At 29.8% G+C, this 12,098-nt stretch overlaps 1 protein-coding gene across 2 annotated transcripts in view; it reads right to left on the reverse strand.

Annotated features, from left to right (window-relative positions):
* The window catches only part of LOC115877405 (peroxidase), a 119,355-nt gene that overhangs the window by 81,048 nt on the left and 26,209 nt on the right, over positions 1-12,098 (reverse strand). Inside the window, exon 1 of one of the 2 annotated variants that reach the window (XM_030893558.1) lies at positions 1,389-1,643. The exons of the other annotated variant lie outside the window; for it this stretch is intronic. The gene's annotated coding sequence lies outside the window, so the exon portion shown is untranslated. Of the gene's footprint in view, positions 1-1,388; positions 1,644-12,098 lie in introns of those variants that run through there. 2 annotated transcript variants of the gene reach the window in all.

A 12,098-nucleotide genomic window follows, 5' to 3' on the forward strand; every position in this document is an offset into this window, starting at 1 on the left:
CATATTAGACTATTAATAGTTTTGTCACTTTTACTCTAAAAGGTAAAGTAATTAATTTGAAATAAACTTAATTCACTTTTAAAATATTGGTAGTTGTAATCCTTATAGTTAATAATATTTTTTTACACACAAGACTAATGCAAAATAATGATCTTCATTAGCACAGCTAAGAGGGCGAATTAATATTCACTGGTTGTAGTTTTTTTAAATAACTTTACGTACCTCTTATTCTCTTTATGCATTTGAATATAATATAGAAACTATAATATCATATTGAATATGGAGTATAATACTAATAAAATTATTATAAAGCATATCCTTTTAATTTAAGACTTTTTTTGTTTATATATGTTTGGACTTAAATGTTCTAAGTTTAATATAAGGTTATAATAAAATAATATATAAATGAAATTTGTCAATCCTGATTAGCTTTAAATACATAAGAACGTAATAAAAATGGAGAAATAATTGTAAAAACAATATATTTTTATTTAATATTTGAAGAGCAAGGAAAAAACTATGTCACAAAATTGATTTTTACAGAAAAAACTGATTTAATGTTGCCAAATATCATGTTAAAGTTGCAAAAAATTTGATATTATTAGATATATTTGATTATATTCAATTACAATTTGGCATGTGTTTGGGACTTCTCAACAGATTAAGTTGATTACTTAAAAGCTCCTATAAGATGAACATCGTTGTTTTTTTTCCTTTACCATTCATTTTTTAGAAAACCTCTAATTGTATAAGTACGATTGTTCTATCTATATTGTGCATAATCTATGTTGCATAAATATGAACATATTCTCATTATGCAAATTTTAAACATGATGAATAAAAATTATTAAAAAAATCATTAAAATAATGACAATTCATCGTTTTACTTAGTTTCATATAAAGCACTTTTTAGTTGTGAAAAATAAAATATGACAAAAAAAACGAAAATATAATCTGGTAAACATAAATATTATTCTATACAATAAGTTAAAAAAGGCACACCACAAACAAGAGGACATCATTCAAAAATGAACTTTTATTTTTTATAACTAATAAAAAATTATTTGTGATGCAACACAGGGTATATCTTATCTTGCAACTTTTTTATGTTTTTTAATTCTTGTTTTATTTCTTTATTGTTCTTATTTTATATTAATATGTCTTTTTAGTCTAATAAATAAAAATAATAAATGTAAATATATTATTTAACAAAAAGAATAGAAAGAAGTAAAAAAATTATTTAGAATCTTTTAAAATATAGAAAATTATAACAATGTCAGTAAATAAAATTAGGTATACATTCCGGTTTCTCAAATAATTTTAAAAAGTATTAGAAAACACTAAAGATAGTATGAGGTAAGTAGAAAAAACAATTATATCAGACTTACCCCAATAATACGAAAAGGGTCTTCCCGAAGAAACCGAACTCGAAGAACTAGATCGACCAATAGACGGTAGGTAATCCTTAGTTAGCACACCAGCGAGTACTTAAGGTACTCGTTCGGTTCCACCGAATGACACTCGAAATATGACACTAAGAAGGCAACCCACCGCCAACCCTATCTTAAATAAATTCGCAAGAACAAGTGAAAGTACCGCTGCTCGGACTACCGCCTCGGCTTAAGATATGCTCGATATACGCGTCCCTGTTTTGAATGATAAGATGGGGTCAAGTGGTACCTCTACCATGACTGGTCGTACCTACTACGTAGTAGGTAGGTACTGGGTTTGATGGAGTAAGCTTTGGTCGAGCTTAAACAGAGATTCCAACATGAAACTACAGTGTTGTTAGATAATTCTACAATTTAACATTTATTTATCCTATGCTGATTTGAACTACGTGCATTACTATTTTAAGAAGTAAGTTACTGCGATGAATCGTAACTTCAATACGAAAACACAGAAAAATAAATACAATAGTGTGGAAATATTGTTAGTGGATTTTACAGTCTCTAAATATTCATCCATACTATAAAGCGCATGCTCTGAGAGGAACTTTTTAATAACAATTTTAAATTTTTTATTGTTTAGATTTTTTACTGGAAGTGGTAATACGTTGTAAAGTTTTACATTCAGAGAGTTCTTATCTCATTTACACAATCGAAATTTATTTGATCTTATTGAACTTGCTAATCTTGTGCCATTTATGAATGTCCGAGTTATGGGTAAAAGAAGATTCATTTTTATGTATCTTCAACAGTTGCTGAAGAATATACAGGGTTGTTCGCCCCATACGACACGGAGTATTGTAGCTAAACGATTGGATTTTTACAAATTGTAAGTTTTGGGTTCGTTGAAGGACTACTAGAGCTACAATTTAAAACTAATTTTACAAGATACAGAGTGTCCCAAATAAGTAAAAAATATTATAGTCGTATTTTTTTAAATAGAACACCCTGTATATTATTTTATTTTTAGATTCTACGATTGAAATAAAGGTAAATTTGATTAAGGTTTATCACAGTTAAACCTTACCGTTTTTGAAATATTTTCAATTTTGTTGAATTTGCAGTAAAAAATGTAATGCTTCATTTCACTAAGGGTATCAAAGTTTTTAATACTAAATATTTACTGAAGATTATTTATTGATCAGATATTGGTGTTGGAATAATAAAAATTATACTACCTTATACGGACTGTCCAAAAATTTATATCAAATAATTACTAGCTTTAACCGGCAATAACTTGTTTAATTTAAATAGAAAACCCTGTATATTTTACGCGGATCAGATGCACAATTTAATTGTCTATCAAATTATATTATACCATTCTATCCATATCTCTTCAAGTTTTCGTAGAAAATGAATTTTCTTATAATTTAGTCTAATTTATCATTATAGCCATGGAATATTGGCATTTTAGATTTTTTTATAGCAACATATTATGTACAAAATGTACAGGTAATAAAAATAATCATTTTGCTAGTCTATTTCTTTACAAAAAGAAAACTATTTAAATCTTTGTAGAAGAGTCTACCAATTTAATATACTACCATTATTTCCGGCCAAAAATGTGTTAATTACATACGTAATTGTTTTGATTAATAAATTATTGTATATAAATGTGGATTTGACTTAGAAATCAATATAATAATTAGGTATGAAAATGAACGTCTCTGTTCATATAAATAAGCATTCGTCAAAAAATGAAATAAAATATTTTTAACTTTCTTATAAGGTGTTACTTTTTACCACACTGTCTAATACACATACAAAATTCAGTTTTTTAGTATTTGGAGTAATTATTATTAATCAACGTAAACATTCAATTAATGTAGTTTGAACACTGGGATCATATTAATTGGTGCACTTTCACAAAAAATAATTAAATAGTTTTTTTATTTTTTCAATGGAATAAGCGAACTATACCGACAATATTAGTATCTGCACTCTTTGAAAATTTGTTACATCTTTAAAAATAATCTAAAATGTCAATATTCCATGGGTATAGTGATAAATGAGGTCTAAATTATAAGAAAATGCATTTTCTATGAAAACCTGAAGAGATATGTAAAAAATGGTATAATACAATTTGGTAGACAATTAAATTGTGCACAGAGTGTTCCATTTAAATTAAACAAGTTATTGCAATTTGAAGCTAGTAATTATTTAATATAAATATCTGGACATTCTGTATAAGGTAGTATAATTTTTATTGTTGCAACACAATCTGATCAATAAATAATCTTCGGTAAATATTTAGTATTAAAAACTTTGATACCCTTGGAGGAATGAAGCCTTGAATTTTTTACTGCAATTTCACAGAATTGAAAATATTTCAAAAAAGGTAAGGTTTAAGTGTGATAAACCTTAATCAAGTTTACCTTTATTTCAATCGTAGAATCTAAAAATAGAATAATATACAGGGTGTTCCATTTAAAAAAGTAAAATTATAATATTTTTTACTTACAATTTACGGCGTTATTAAAATTTATTCTGTACCCTGTGTCTTATGAATGCTGACAAATCTTAGATTTGTGAAAATCTCCCTTTCTTAAATAATCTTTATGTTCTTTAATTCGAACATTTAAGGGTATAGATGTTTCACCAATGTAAAATTTATCGCATTCACATTGTATTTGGTATAATACATTTTTTTTTGTTGTTCTGTATTCACTGGTTTAGTATTTTTATTACTGTAAACTAGCAATGGGAACTATCGAATGGTTACTGAATGAATGATTTCAACTATCGAATGGTTTTATTCGAATAAAATCATTCATTCATTTGTATACTAAAGCATACGTCACAACCTCGCCGTGCGACTAAATGGTTATGGTTGAGCCACGACTATCGAATGCTTTTGATAAATGAAATTTAGTATTCGTTTGATTTTTGTGTGCGTCAGTGCATTATTAGTTCTTCCAAATTTTTATAACTTTGCCTTATAAATACTGTGCTATTTTTGCTTTTATTAAAATATTTAAAATACTAAAATAGTCGTTTTTTTTAATTGACGATTGTGTGCGTGTGCAGGTGACAAAATTTTTCCGAAAATTTGTGTGATTTTCCGTAGCCCGATCTTTCAATTATTTTATTTTATATGGTATATGGTCTATTTTTTAATGGGAAATTTTGAGAAGTAGCAATTTTTAGAGAGATGAGATGAACTTAGAATTAATTTTAAAAATACATATTTATATTTTAGATGTTTTAATAATATGAATTAGTCGAACTTAATAATCATATTTAAGTAAATGGTTATCGAACTCAAACTATGGGGTGAGAAAATTAAATTGAAAGTTTTACACATGCCAATTTAAAAAAAAAGTTAACGATATTTGTATTTTGTTTATGCTAATTCTCTTACATGTAGTTTTTTGCGAACAAATATTTCATTTATTTTTTAAAGTAAATGCCAGTAAAAGTAAATATTATTTTTAAATAGTAATATAAAGTACCTAATATAAATAATTTTGATTTCTAATTGTTTATTTATATTTTCCTTCCATTACACTGCATGCTTAGAAAATTAATAAATGTTTATATTTCATGATTTTAAAGTTTGTTGTTAATATAACAAATTAGTTCTGTAATTATTATTATTTAATAAACCAACGTTGCCAAAAAACTTAAAGACTATATTATTTTTAAATAGGATCTAATATAAATAATTTTGGCATCTAATTTGTTGTTTATATTTTGCTACTACGTAAAAAAAAATTTATATTAAATTATTTTAAATTTTGTTGTTAATAGGTATAACAAATTATTACTGTTATTATTATTTTTATTAAACCAGTCTTTGCTTAAAAACATTAAAAATCATTTTCCTACATCCAAAATAACAAGTATTATTGCAATGTAACAACAGAATATTAATAAAAAAAAGGCAAAATATATATATAGTAATATATATATACTATCCCTAACTAACTAAAGCCAAACAATAATATTCTTTGCTAATATCAACTAATACCAATAAATGGCAACGGCGCCCTTCATAATGTATTTTCTGTGTAAATACTAGGACCTCAATAAAAAAAATAATGTGTCCTTATCTTTATATGACTCCGCAAAAAATCAAAGATGCCGGCTTCTCTACCACCGACCGCTGTCGGGTTTCTCGGAAAGAAACCTACGTCTCCGGGCGACAACTAAAATCCAGTTAATATTTTATTATAATCGATCCTGATGAATAAATGAATTTCATAAATGAATGAATTTTATAAATGAATGGTTCTTGCTGCCGAATTACTAGAATACAATATTTCAAGGCAGATGACGCATCTATTCGATAATATTTATTCGAATAGTTTTCAACGAATGTTTTCTTACTAGCTGTCGAATTATTCGAATAAATTGCAACTATCGAATGTTTCGATAGTATTCAATCGATAGTTCCCACTACTACTGTAAACATAATGCCGGGTCCAGACCAAGGTGACAAAAAGTAAACACGATTTTAAGACAAAAAACAAAACAAACTTGTCACAAAAAATGGAGGCTTCTGACAAGACAAACTTGAGACAAATTGTTCACACCGCAATAACAAAAGTACAAACAAGTCAAAAGTTGAGTTGTTGAGAATGAGTTTTATTAACCATGTGTAATTTCACTGGTCTCCTACTGTTGGTAGCACATGCCATCCACACTGCGCCGATAACTTGTCGCAAAATATACGAACTAAACATAGACACTTATTTGATCTTTACCGACTCTGGACGGGACATTGAAAAGTCTCCGAATTTTGAAACAAAACAAAAATGAGACAAAAATGTCGCAGAAATATATTGGATTTGTCACAATTTTGTCATAAAACATGAATGTTTCTGTCTTGTCACTGTTTTGTCTGCATAGTCTGGACTCGGCATAACTTCTGACAAGCAGTGTCCGTTTAGGTTTAACGCAGAAGTGTTTACAAAAAATAACTATTTTATTTTGTAGATTTTTCTTGCAGTGCAGTGGCGAAATACCCATAAAGGATTTTTTTTGGAGAGATCAACTTTACGTTTGAAAAATTCCTTTTGTTATTTCATACTATTGAAAACTTTGGTATTTTTTTATCTTTTGTATCTTTGGGATTCTTAAACTCAAATTCTTCAATTTTCATTACCAACATATGATCTAGGATTTAACTCTCGCAACGATGTAGAAGAATAGGTTGTTTACTAAAGATAAAATTGCAAGTTGGGCTACAATATGCCTTTCTATCGGATATTCAACTCCAGATGTACTATAGCAAGATATTAGATGTCCAGATCCATAAAAAAGTAAACTACGTTATGTAATATTCTTCAAGTCCTGGTTTACCTCGAAAAGATCCTGCATATGGTTTTTGTATTACCCACATATATATCTAAGTCATAGAATTTTTATTTTTATTGCCGATAAATCCGCACAGACCTGCATAAAGAATACAATATTTCATAAATGTAACTGTAAATATCTGCTACATACAGCACAGAATTTTTCTTGAAAGTACGAGTATATCAAGAAAATATTATTTATAAGTACATTTTATTTCTAAAGTCATATCTTGCTTGACAGCTTATATTCACTATTATAATCCAAAAAAACTTGCTTGCTTGCTATTAAAACAGTTCACTTTAAATCTATATTCACGTGTATATTTCCATGTTTGTTTATCAATAGCTATTAATTCATGCAAATATTTCCGATATTTCTTACGAAGCTGATCTAAATATTTCATAGATTTTTTTTTTATTTTCATTCAAGGTATTTGTTTAATCATGGCCATATTATTACGAAAACAAATTTTATGAAATTGATATATTTTGTCTGATAATATTAAAGGAAATATGTATATCGTTTTAAAGACATGTATGTGTCCGATTGTACTTTACCAACTACACCAAAATATTTTTAATTTTGAACTGGACGCGTGTTTCGCCATGTTAGCATCATCACCAGATGATCACAACTCTGAGTTTTGACACAGTGAAAAACTGAGTTAATCATTTGCTGATGATGCTAACATAGTTAACGAAAGGCACGTTCAGTGCAAAAATAAAAGTGTTTGGGTGAATTAGTGTTTTATATTGCTGTTTGTAACGCCAAAAGTTCCAACCCCAAACTGTAATCGATTTTAGTTTTATCTAACAATCTATTTTAATTGATAAAAATATGCTTTGGCGGATCATGTACCCCCATGTCGGGATAAGTTATAAAAGAAGAACTATGGCACAATAATTGCGTTAAGGGTAATAGGCGCTATTTTTCTACGGTTCTTTCTAATACTTATTGTAAACGACATGCCTCTGGAATGCCGTAATATACACTTCTCCAAATACCTTTTATATGTAATACTAATAACACTAATCATGGTGATAAGAGGTGGGTATGCAAGGTCTGCAAATACCTACTTTCCGTTTCCTCTTGATCTAATTTATTATATCATTGTTGTTATTTCTATATTCTTATTTAAAACACCTCATACTGAAGACATAATAAAGAGCATAATCATTTTTTATTAGATTGTAATCTCGATACCAGATGCAACAATTAATTTGTAGAGAATGTCCCATTATTTTTTTTGTATCTTCATGTTAATATTTAATAAAAAACTAAGGAAGGGCTACATTCTAATACTTAGAATATCATAAAAGTTACATAATATCATTTGACGTATAATATTCAGGACAGGGTATACTAATAATTTTGATAGTTTAACAGTTTTTTAGTATTTTTGAAACTGACTCGTTGCAGCACTGATGCTTATTAATTTTATTCTCGATTTATGTGTATCTTCTGTCATCAGAAGTAAGGAATATTTAACAAAATAACAAAATATTTTTTTTTATAAATTACAATAGACTTCAAGATGATTAAATTCTGCCTGATTGCCTTCTATGAGAATTATTATAATTTTTGTTAATTCCCGGATGTAGTTAACCAGATGTATGTATTATAAATAATCTAAGGATATCTATTTATTATATAGTCCCATTATTACCCTATACTGGCCTATACCCCTATATTATTATACAGGGTGGTCCGAACTGTATTCCGGAAACTTCGGCAGCATATTCCGCACATTAAAATAAGTAAAAAACTTATGTCCTAAAATTCTTTGTTTCGGAGATACAGGGTGTAGAAGTGTCATTTTTATTTTTCCAAATAATTCTTGAACTGTAGTCGATATTTGGCTAAAAAAATGGTGTGTGGGCATTTTTTGACATGAGAAATTTGATTTCGACGACAATATGACCCTTACTAATAGAAGGCGCCACCTACATGGTTTTCTTCTTCTTCCTTCTTCATACTAGGCGAATCGCCTATTTGGTTTCGTCGTCTCTACCGGTTAGACTAACAAGTTGTCGCTCCAGTGGACGTCCTAAACTTCTGCGACCTAGCGGCGAGCCTAGCGGTGATTTGTCGCGTGCAACTCTCACTATCCTTCTGTTGTCCATTCTGCTGATATGCACGTCCCATTCTTCCTTTCTATTGAGTACTAACTCATTTATATTTTCCACCTTGCCTGCTCTTCTTATGCTTTAATTTCTCTCCCTGTCCAGAAGCGTCTGTCCAGCTATTCTGTGTAGTACTCTCATTTCGGTTGTCTCCAGTAGTTGTTTAATTTTCGCTGTATCAGGTCGAGTTTCTGCAGTATATGTCATTATTGGTCGTACCGCTGCCTTGTAAATTCTCGCTTTAGTTTCCACCTCAATGTTTTTATTTCTCCATATTGTGTCATTCAGGCATCCTGCTATTCTGGTTGCCTTCGTTGTCCGTTCTCGCACCTCCGCTTCTACATCACCATATCCTGAGATTTCTATGCCTAGATACTTAAACTTCATCTCTTGCTGGATAACATTGCCCTCGACTTTCAGTTTGCATCTTAGTGGTACTTTTGATGTCGTCATGCATTTAGTTGTCTGGGTCGATATTATCATATTAAGTGATTTGGCAGTGCAGTTAAATCGATAAAATAAGCGCTGTAGATCGTCCTCATTTTCAGCTACCAACACGGCGGCGGCGTCGTCGGCATAGCACAGAATAGTAATTTCCTGGTCGCCCATACTGCATCCCTTCAGTAAACGTACATTTCCTATTATTTCGTTCATAATGATGTTGAAAAGAAGAGGGCTCAGGGAGTCACCTTGTCGGATACCATGGCTTACATTTTTTATTGATTGTGTTTAACGAGGTTGTGTGGGATTTACCTATTGTAAAGAAGGTGTACAACGTCTCTTAGCCGAACGCTTTTTCTAAATCAATAAACACATACGGTAGTTTGTTATATTCGAATGATTTTTCTGTTATCTGTCGTATGGCAAAAACCTTGCTGTTCATCTGCTAAGCATGTTAAGTCGTTAATTTTGGTTGTTATCCCTTTTGTTGTAAGTTTTACTGTGGTGCTTAGAAAATGTACCTCTATAGTTTGAGGGCAGTTTCTTATCTCCTCTTCTCTTTTAAACATCAAGATAGTGCTGGTTCGCCATTCATCGGGTATCCCGTGTTGGTAAAGAATTTTTTGAATCAGGGATGTAGCTGCTGTATGAGGCATTGGCCGCCATATTTAAGTAATTCGTTTGGGATGTCATCTTGCCCTGAGCTCTTCCTATTCTTTAGCTTTCGAAGGGATGTAATTATATCGGCTGTCTCAATCGGTACGTTGTTGTTCGTCATTATATCGGGTGTATTTAGTTCAACCTCGATTTCTTCTGATTTGTATAGTTCTGACAAATAATCAATCCATGGTTTTAACTGTTTTAAAGAGTAATAACTTTTCGTCCGTACCTGTATAAAATTACTAAAAAAAATATGCATTTCCATAATTTTTTACGTAAAAAAAGTATCTTGGTAAAAATTGCTACGAGCAAAGGTTCTCAAGATATTTGGAACCGAAATAGTCAATACATGTCATAATTCATAAAAATAATATACGTTGGCAGGATAGTTAATAGTTATTAGTCTAAAATAATAAATTTGAAATGTTTTTGTACCAAAAACTCAACAGAAACTGTTTCATCGTATTTTTTTTAGAAAAATTGACAGTTAGGTTTTAAAACACCTCAGTTAGTAAAAAACGTTTTGAAAATGATCAATTTACTCAAATATATATCTAGTGAACATATTTAATTTTTGTTATTGATGGCATGTATTGATTATTGAATCCAAATATTTTAAAAACGGTTGCTCGCAGCGATTTATACCAAGAGACATTTTTTACGTAGAAATATACAGGGTGGGCCAATGGAAACTTTCCACCCCAATTTTTCTCGTTTAAAATTAAAATTTGGAAAAACGCTCGGACACGTCGATTTAGTTTTCGAGACGGAAAAGAAAATTTCATAAAATCACTTTCACGCCTATAACCCCCAGGGGAGGACGTCGCCACCCCTAAATTCTTAAATGGAAAGGGGGGCCGAGTGATACCTCATGTGAAAGGTCTTTCAATTCCCTTTTTAATGATATAAGATATCATGTACTTTCGTTCAGTAGTTTTAGAGATTTATTGATTTAAAGTAGACTTTAAACGCTTTTTTTCTCTCTCTGTATGTATTTTTTTGGCAAACTATGTATATTAAAAATTAAGCTTTTAAATAAAAAAAGCTTAACATTTTTTTTTAATTTCTAAAAATTTTCCCGGCCAAAATTGAGCATTTTTCACTTATTCCGAATTGAAAGATTTTTGGGCGTGGAACGATGCAGATTGATTAGTTAAAATTTTTAGTATACATAGTTTGCCAAAAAAATACATAGAGAGAGAGAAAAAATAAATAAAAACCGATTTTTCACAACTTAGCTGATAAATTAAAATCTACTTTAAATCAATAAATCTCTAAAACTACTGAACGAAAGTACATGATATCTTATATCATTAAAAAGGGAATTGAAAGACCTTTCACATGAGGTATCACTCGGCCCCCCTTTCCATTTAAGAATTTAGGGGTGGCGACGTCCTCCCCTGGGGGTTATAGGTGTGAAAGTGATTTTATGAAATTTTCTTTTCCCTCTTTAAACGAGAAAAATTGGGGTGGAAAGTTTCCATTGGCCCATCCTGTATATTTTTCACTCAAGGGCGGACGGAAAATTATTACTCTTCAAAACAGTTAAAAAAGATTTTGGTGGCGTACCCTTCAAGTAGGAGTCATATTGACATCGAAATAAAATTTCTCATATTAGACGAAAATTTAGAGTAAATTTGGATTTTTTTGGCGTAATGTCATGAGAAATCATGATTCGCAAAGGTGAACTTCCAAAAGTAAAAAACCGTAAACAGTACCTTCATACAATGTGATTTCATATTAAATAAAATACGATTAAATAAAGACCGATTTGCGTCCAACATTTTTTTTTAATTTTATAGCATCATTCTCCCCGTCATTCAAACAAACTTTATAAAGTTTTATAAACAAACTTTGTGAGATATGACTGTTATCAATAGTTAACTGTAGTATTTCACAACATAAATTCTTGTGTAAGTACTCTAGAACATAAATATACTTATTCTACAAACATTTCTGTTGCAAAATACTACAGTTAACATCGTATAGATATCACTCTCTCTTTTTGGCAATAAACGGCACATACCTATTTTCTTACAAAGAATCCGCTAAGACTTCTTTAACTTCTACAATAACTTTTTTTTCTTCTAAATACACCCAAGAGATATCTATTGTTCTAGCCACA

Source organism: Sitophilus oryzae, unplaced genomic scaffold (genome assembly GCF_002938485.1).
Source record: "Sitophilus oryzae breed Bouriz unplaced genomic scaffold, Soryzae_2.0 scaffold_1449_pilon_pilon, whole genome shotgun sequence".
In the NCBI taxonomy this organism is placed as follows: Eukaryota; Metazoa; Arthropoda; class Insecta; order Coleoptera; family Curculionidae; genus Sitophilus; species Sitophilus oryzae.